Source organism: Coenobita brevimanus, chromosome 76, assembly GCF_032717465.1.
Source record: "Coenobita brevimanus isolate Jiangsu-jjx chromosome 76, ASM3271746v2, whole genome shotgun sequence".
In the NCBI taxonomy this organism is placed as follows: Eukaryota; Metazoa; Arthropoda; class Malacostraca; order Decapoda; family Coenobitidae; genus Coenobita; species Coenobita brevimanus.
This window is the reverse complement of record NC_137029.1, coordinates 22307539-22314563: the sequence shown is the minus strand read 5'-3', so window position 1 is coordinate 22314563 and position 7025 is coordinate 22307539.

Sequence of the window (7025 nt, the reverse complement as noted above, 5' to 3'; positions counted from 1 at the left end):
AGACAGCAGATAGAAGGCTTCTCTTAGGGGCAAGTGAGCATAGGGCTTGTTGGGCCTAATACTTGAACAGCTGAACCCTCTGCCAGTGGAGAGTTTCTATTAGCTGGTGTAGAACCACCACTGACTGGATTCACATCAATTGATGATAATGTGCTTTCTTTAGAGGAATCAAGAAGGCAGTGGATAGGTTGAAAAATGGTAGAAAAGTTGGTATTTATTGCAGCCTAGCAGAAATTATCAAAGCTAGGGGTGAAGCCATGACCAAGGTACAGGTAGTACATGCAGTCATAGTATAATAGTATAATTCCTCCAGAATGGACAAGGGGTTGGTCACTCCTATCTGGAAAGGGGGAGGAGACTGGCAGGACTGTAGTAACTACCATGGTATTACAGTCTTAGTCTGCCAGGCAGGGTTCTTGCTCACATTCTCCTGATGCATATCTGGGACCACTTTCTGAAGTTTCAGAGGCCTGAGCAATCCAGATTCACACCAAAGAAGTGTACAGTAGACCATATCCTAGTTCAAGTTCTCATGGAATGCTTCCTTGAATATTGACAAGGTCTGCTTGTAGCCTGTGTGGATCTCAAGAAGGAATTTGACTTTGTAAATCGTGAGGTACTATGGGAACTCCTGTGACTCTGTGGGATCCCTGCAGGGATTATCAGAGTGATTGCTGGCCTGTATTCAAATACTGAGGGTGCTACCAAGTGTGGAGGGGGAACATCCAACCTCTTCCCAGTAGTACTGGTGTAAGATAGAGATGAGTCCTTGCTCCCAAATTTTTCAACAAGTGCATGTTAGGTACATGGCCAGGCAGTGAGTTAAACCACTGTGGAGTATCAGTTGGCAGTTTCAGGGTCACTGGTCTTGTCTTTGGTATTGATGCAATTATCCTAGTAGAGTCGCTGAAGATACTACTGAGAGCCTTTGAGGATTTTCATGAGAATTTGAAGCCATGGGGATTAAAAGTCTCGTAGGCCAAGACCAAGATCCAGGCATTTTGTGGCTTGTTGGATGAAGCAGTTCATTCAGCTCAAGCGTGTGGTGTGCACGTGGAAGTCTTGGAAAGATCCACTTGTCTTGATATGTGGTCTATAACAATGGTAATTTAGACAACGAGGTTTCTTATTGCATCAGCATACAGGGTTTTGAAGCCACTCAACTCAGGTATTTGGTGTTACCAGTATTTGTGTAGAAGGACGAAACTTTGCATCTTCAAGGCACTGGTACTCCCTACCTTACTCTATGGCTGTGAGAGAAAAATACCTGTACTAAAGTAACTGTCAAATTGTATCGTGTTATTTATAGAGGCTCCAACATACTTATATGTATCTGCATTGGTCATCTAATGGCGACTTTCCACACTGCTTTATCTCTGGCAGTCTCCCTATTCAGTCTCTTATCCCTAAAGTCATACTGTCTGACCTCATCCCAGGTCATTTTCAATCTGGCTATCACAACCCTACCTCTGACGTTCATACTTCTCACCTCCAACCCCACATACAGCACATAACATGTCTCCCATATAACAAAACTCTTCCACACATTCAAGAGGCTTACAGCAAGATTACTTCTTTCATGCTTTACAATCTCTACACGCTCTCCCTGACACACCGCACACATGAAATCGGTATTATCTTGCAGTCTGCCTCTAATACAACTCCATATTTTATGTACCCACTTATCACAAACACTGCGCAAGATGGTGTTACTTCCTACACTCTTGTGGCAAACTGCACATGGCCACAGTCCCTCTGTTTTGGTAGCACCGCTACCTTCCACTGGATTTACAGTCAGGTCCCACTGTTCACGGGGATTATGTTCCAGAACACCCAGCAAATGTTGAATTCCATGAATAGCCCAAACCTACCGGAGATATCACTGATTTCAGTGTTTTAGCTATTCCCATCACCTACAAACCCACTGTAATACCTGTAAATGCATTTTATGGCACACTAATACTTCCTAAAAAGACAGTACAGTACAGGGTAATACATAAGCCCATCTGGGTACAGTGTACTGGACTCATCATGCAATGATGACAATGAGAGTTTGCCATGTGCTGAACAGCACATACCTATGCAGGATAACTGCACAGTTTAAATGTATAGGTTAGTATTTCTCATAGAAAACATGCAAAAAAAATCACTTATGAATCACTAAGAGCAGCTGATGTTGTGGGAAAAGCAGGAAATATTTTGAAATAATTTCCCAGAAAAATCTGCGAATATGTGAACCTACAGACAGCAGGGGTTGATTGTACTCTTAAACCCTTGTGCCCCATTCCATCTGTCCATTTGCTAAATCCTTCCTCTGCTTCCCTTTCATTCTCTGCAGTCAACACCAAGCCTGATGCATACAACATCACCCATGGGAGTCCATTTCTGAAGTCATGTGAAAGAGCTTCAGACACCGTGAAAAACAATCAGGGGCTCAAAACTGACCCTTTGATGTACGCTAGCATTCACGGAAAACTCATAATTCAAATCTTCACTCATTCTCACCTGGGTAAAGGCACCCAAACACATAGCAAGAATGACTCTAACCAGCCATTCCTCGATCCCAAGCTTTCTGATTGCCCACTTTACCACCTTCCTTGAAGCAACAAATTGACCTATTTGATACCAACTGCCTTTGCAGGGCCATGGGTTATGCATTGCTGGAACCACAGGGTACTTATTGAGCGACTACTCTGTGAGACTGAATTGAGGCTTATTACCCGTTTAATTATGTTAGTTCCAGCCCCAGTTATATAGGCACATGGCTCGTTTTCCTGAGGTTCATCCTGCTCACAGGGTGATCTCTGGGAGAGTTAACCTGGGTTGGAGGAGACCAAGGGGAAGGTCGCAGTCACAAAACTCATGGCTGGAACAAGTTTATTGTTCCTGTTGAGATATCTAAAGGGGGAGGCGTTGCTGCTTGGAGGGTTGTTCAAAGGGATCCCCATGCATAGAGTCAGAGGGTGAGTGAGGCTATGTGCCCTGTGATATTTGCCCTCATATAAGGATGATGATAGCATAGAGGACAGTGATAGACTGGAGAGTGTAATGTTGTGAAGTTGATTCCACCTGTTGCAGGGTACAGTGTAATGGTTAGAATCTGACCATCTTGTTAACTGCTCTTACATGTGGCACCCTTTACACATTGTAAAAATACCCCTGCTAATATTATAACAGCAGATTTGATTGTGATAGCCTATATACAGAGTGACCCAGAAAAGCCTTCCACATTTCAAAGGTAAATGAAAAAAAATGGTTAAAGATAATCAAAATATTATTTGCACACATGAAGCTTCATTCAATACAGTTTTTATTCATCATGTTTTAAAGATGACATCCTCCAAATGGTGGCCGTCATTGTCTATACACGCTTGGAGGCAATTTCTGAAGATTGCCATGGCTCGATGGGTCGTGTCAGGTGGAACAGGGGCTATCTCCTGCTGAATAGCAACCTTAAGTGCTTCAAGAGTTTGGGATTGATGAGTGTGTGGTTTCAGCAAGATGGAGCTACAGCACACACAGCTCGAAGTTCATTGCAAGTACAGTACTGAGGGAAATGTTTCCGGATTGGATGATCTCGTTGCATGGCGATGTTGGATGGCCGGCCCATTCCCCTGACCTCGCCCCTTTTGATTTTTTTCTGTGGGGCTACCTTAAATCACGAGTGTGTACTCATCGACCCCAAACTCTTGAAGCCCTTAAGGTTGCTATTCAGCAGGAGATAGCCGCTGTTCCACCCGACATGACCCGTCAAGCCATGACAGCCTTCAGAAAGCGACTCCTAGCGCTTATAGACAATGACGTCCACCATTTGGAGGATGTCTTCTTTAAAATATGATGAACAGAAACTGTATTGAATGAAGTTTCATGTGTGCAAATAATATTTTGATTATCTTTAATCATTTTTTTTTTTTTTCATTTACCTTTGAAATGTGGGAGGTTTTTCTGGGTCACCCTGTATATAAACATGAAGATGGCTGGAGTTAGGGGTGTGAGCTGGAGGACTTTGGGAATGGGTTTTGTAGCACATGTCCAGAGTAGGATTTGTGAAGATAAATAAATAAGTAAATGAGATAAAAAATAATAGTACATATCCACTCTTGGATCTGAGATCAGATCTTTGTTTAACTGAAGACTGAGGCACAAGAAGAATCAGAATTCACTGTGTGACAAAAAAAAAAAGGCAAACTTGCCATCAAGAGGTAAGGTGGTTATAATACTTAGAAATTATCAGTCACCTGTAATCATCCAGTCACCAGTATCAGTCCTTTTGGGGGTGCAGTTTCTTTAATTACTGTGACTTGTTTTATCTGTCTGCTTATTATCCAGTGCTTCGTTGCTCCATTAGGAGCAAAAGGGCCTGTGAATTGGCATTTAAGACAAGTATCCATTGTTTGCCCTTGATTCGCATTATCGTTTCGTTTAGTTTCTTTTCATTTCGTTTTTAAAGGCTCCAACATGCTTGCATGTGTCGGCCTTGGTCACCTAATGGCGGCTCTCCACGCTGCACGATCCACTGCAGCCTCCCTGTTCAGTCCCTTAACCCTAAGGTCACACTTAATGACCTCGCCCCATGTCTTTCTCGGTCTACCCCTCATAACCCCACCCCCAATATTAACACTTCTCACCTTCCTCACCCAATTATCATCCCCCATCCTCTCCACATGTCCAAACCACCTCAATCTACCTCTCCTCATCACAACACCAATACACTCCAGTCCCATCCTACCTCTCAACTCTTCCATTGTAAACCCAGCCCCTCCAGGCCTTGGACGCAGGTACGCACTGCACATCCACCTAATCATTGTCATTTCTGTACGTCTGAGCCGGCAAATATCTTCCTCCTTCACTGCCCAGGTCTCACTGCCATACAGCATTACACTCCTAACACATGCTGCATACAAAGACCCCTTAGCACGTAGGGAGAGCCCTCTCAATGTCAGGAGAGGCAAGAGCTCCCTGAACTTCTTCCAACCACTTCTCACCCTAGCCACAGAGCTAGCTCCAGCCCCACCTCCAGCACACAACATGTCTCCCAAATAACAAAACTCTTCCACACACTCAAGAGATACACCAGCAAGTTCAATCCTTTCATGTCTGACAATCTCCACCTGCTCACCCCGGCACTCCGTACACATAAAATCAGCATTATCTCGCAGTCTACCTCTGATACCACTACATCTCTTATGCACCCATTTATCACACACACCGCACAAGATGGAATTACTTCCCACGCCCTTGTGGCAAACAGCACATGGCCACTCTCCCTCGTCTTTGACAGTACCGCCACCAACCCTAGATATCATCACTTTTGTTTTATCTGCATTTACCCTTAAACCCTTTTGCCCCATACCATCTCTCCACTTCCTAAACCTTTCCTCCGCCTCCCTTTCATTCTTTGCAATCAACACCAAATCATCAGCATACAACAACTCCCATGGGAGTCCATTTCTAAAGTCACGTGAAAGGGCTTCAAGTACCATGATAAACAACAAGGGACTCAAGACTGACCCCTGATGCACACCAACATTCACGGAAAACTCATCACTCAAATCTCCATTCACTCTCACCTGGGTGTGAGCACCCACATACATGGCCATAACCACCCTAACCAGCCACTCCTCCAAGCCAAGCTTTCTCATTGCCCACTTCACCACCTCTCTAGGGACTCTGTCAAAGGCCTTTTCCAAATCAACAAAAACAAAATAAAGATCCCTTCTCCTACCAATATATTTTTCCTGAAGCTGTCAAACAATGAATATGGCATCAGTGGTCCCCCTACCTGGCATGAACCCGAACTGCATCTCATCAATATTCACTCTTTCTCTAATCATACCTTCTAAAACTCTCTCCATTACCTTCATTATCTGATCTAAAAGCTTTATACCGCTATAATTTCCTCTTTCCAGGGCATCACCCTTCCCTTTATACACATTTACAATTACACTCTTCAGCCAATCATCTGGGACAACACACTCATAAATAATCCTATTTTTCAGGTCAGTGACTAAACTCACCCCTATATCGCCTGAGGCGACACACCTGCTGCCTTCCCCACCCTCATCCTGCTTATTGCCTCACTCACAGTAGCAGTATCAATCAAAGGCCAAGGGCCAGACACTGGATCTGCTGGCTCCAATCCTTCCCTGTTCCAGTCAAACTCCTCATTCAACAACCGGTTATAATGCTCTCTCCATGCATCTTTAATATCCTCACTGTTCACCACTACCCTTCCTTCATCATTCTTCACACACTGCTCACCTATGATAAACCCCTCATATTTAAATCCCTGTTGGGACACATCTGATTGGGGCATCTCAATCCTCTAGGCCACTAGGCATTCACTAAGACTTGTGACAGATGAAAAATAATGAACTCAGTTGATTTCTTAAATGTATAATGTCTTTTAGGACATTCTGTCATTAAATTGCCTCCTAACGTATATCTCCATTTCTCTCAGTATGAGAGAAAAATTGGTTTTTGGTTGTGTAACAATGTGCTCATTACTTATGATGATGATTAGCATTGATACTTTCATTAATTATTAATATACAGTACAGTATGTGATTTACTTCATTGCTGCTAGTTCATGTATAGTATCATATCATCATCTAATATGTTTATGAAATTTTTCAGCTCCCTCCAAACCTCCCATCACCTATGACACTCTAATGCCAACTGTGCAGTCAGCACATCACACCACATCATCCACTTTACAAGTAAAGTAAATAAGTAATGTAGTATTTTTGTATTGTATTCTTCAATGCTAATATTACATAACAGTAATTTGTAATATGTATATACTGGTAAATATATGGAGGAGATATTTATACTATTTTAAATAGTTGATTTATGGGGAATTGAAGACAGAATAATGGTGAATATAATGAGTTGGATGTTTGACAAAGAAAAAATATGGTTCCCTAGAATATCACCATGGCAAAATGATAAATGTTGGAAAGAGGTCGAAGAACAGAGGCACCTAGTGTGGGTGAGATGTATTCAGAAATCACATAATGTAGTGG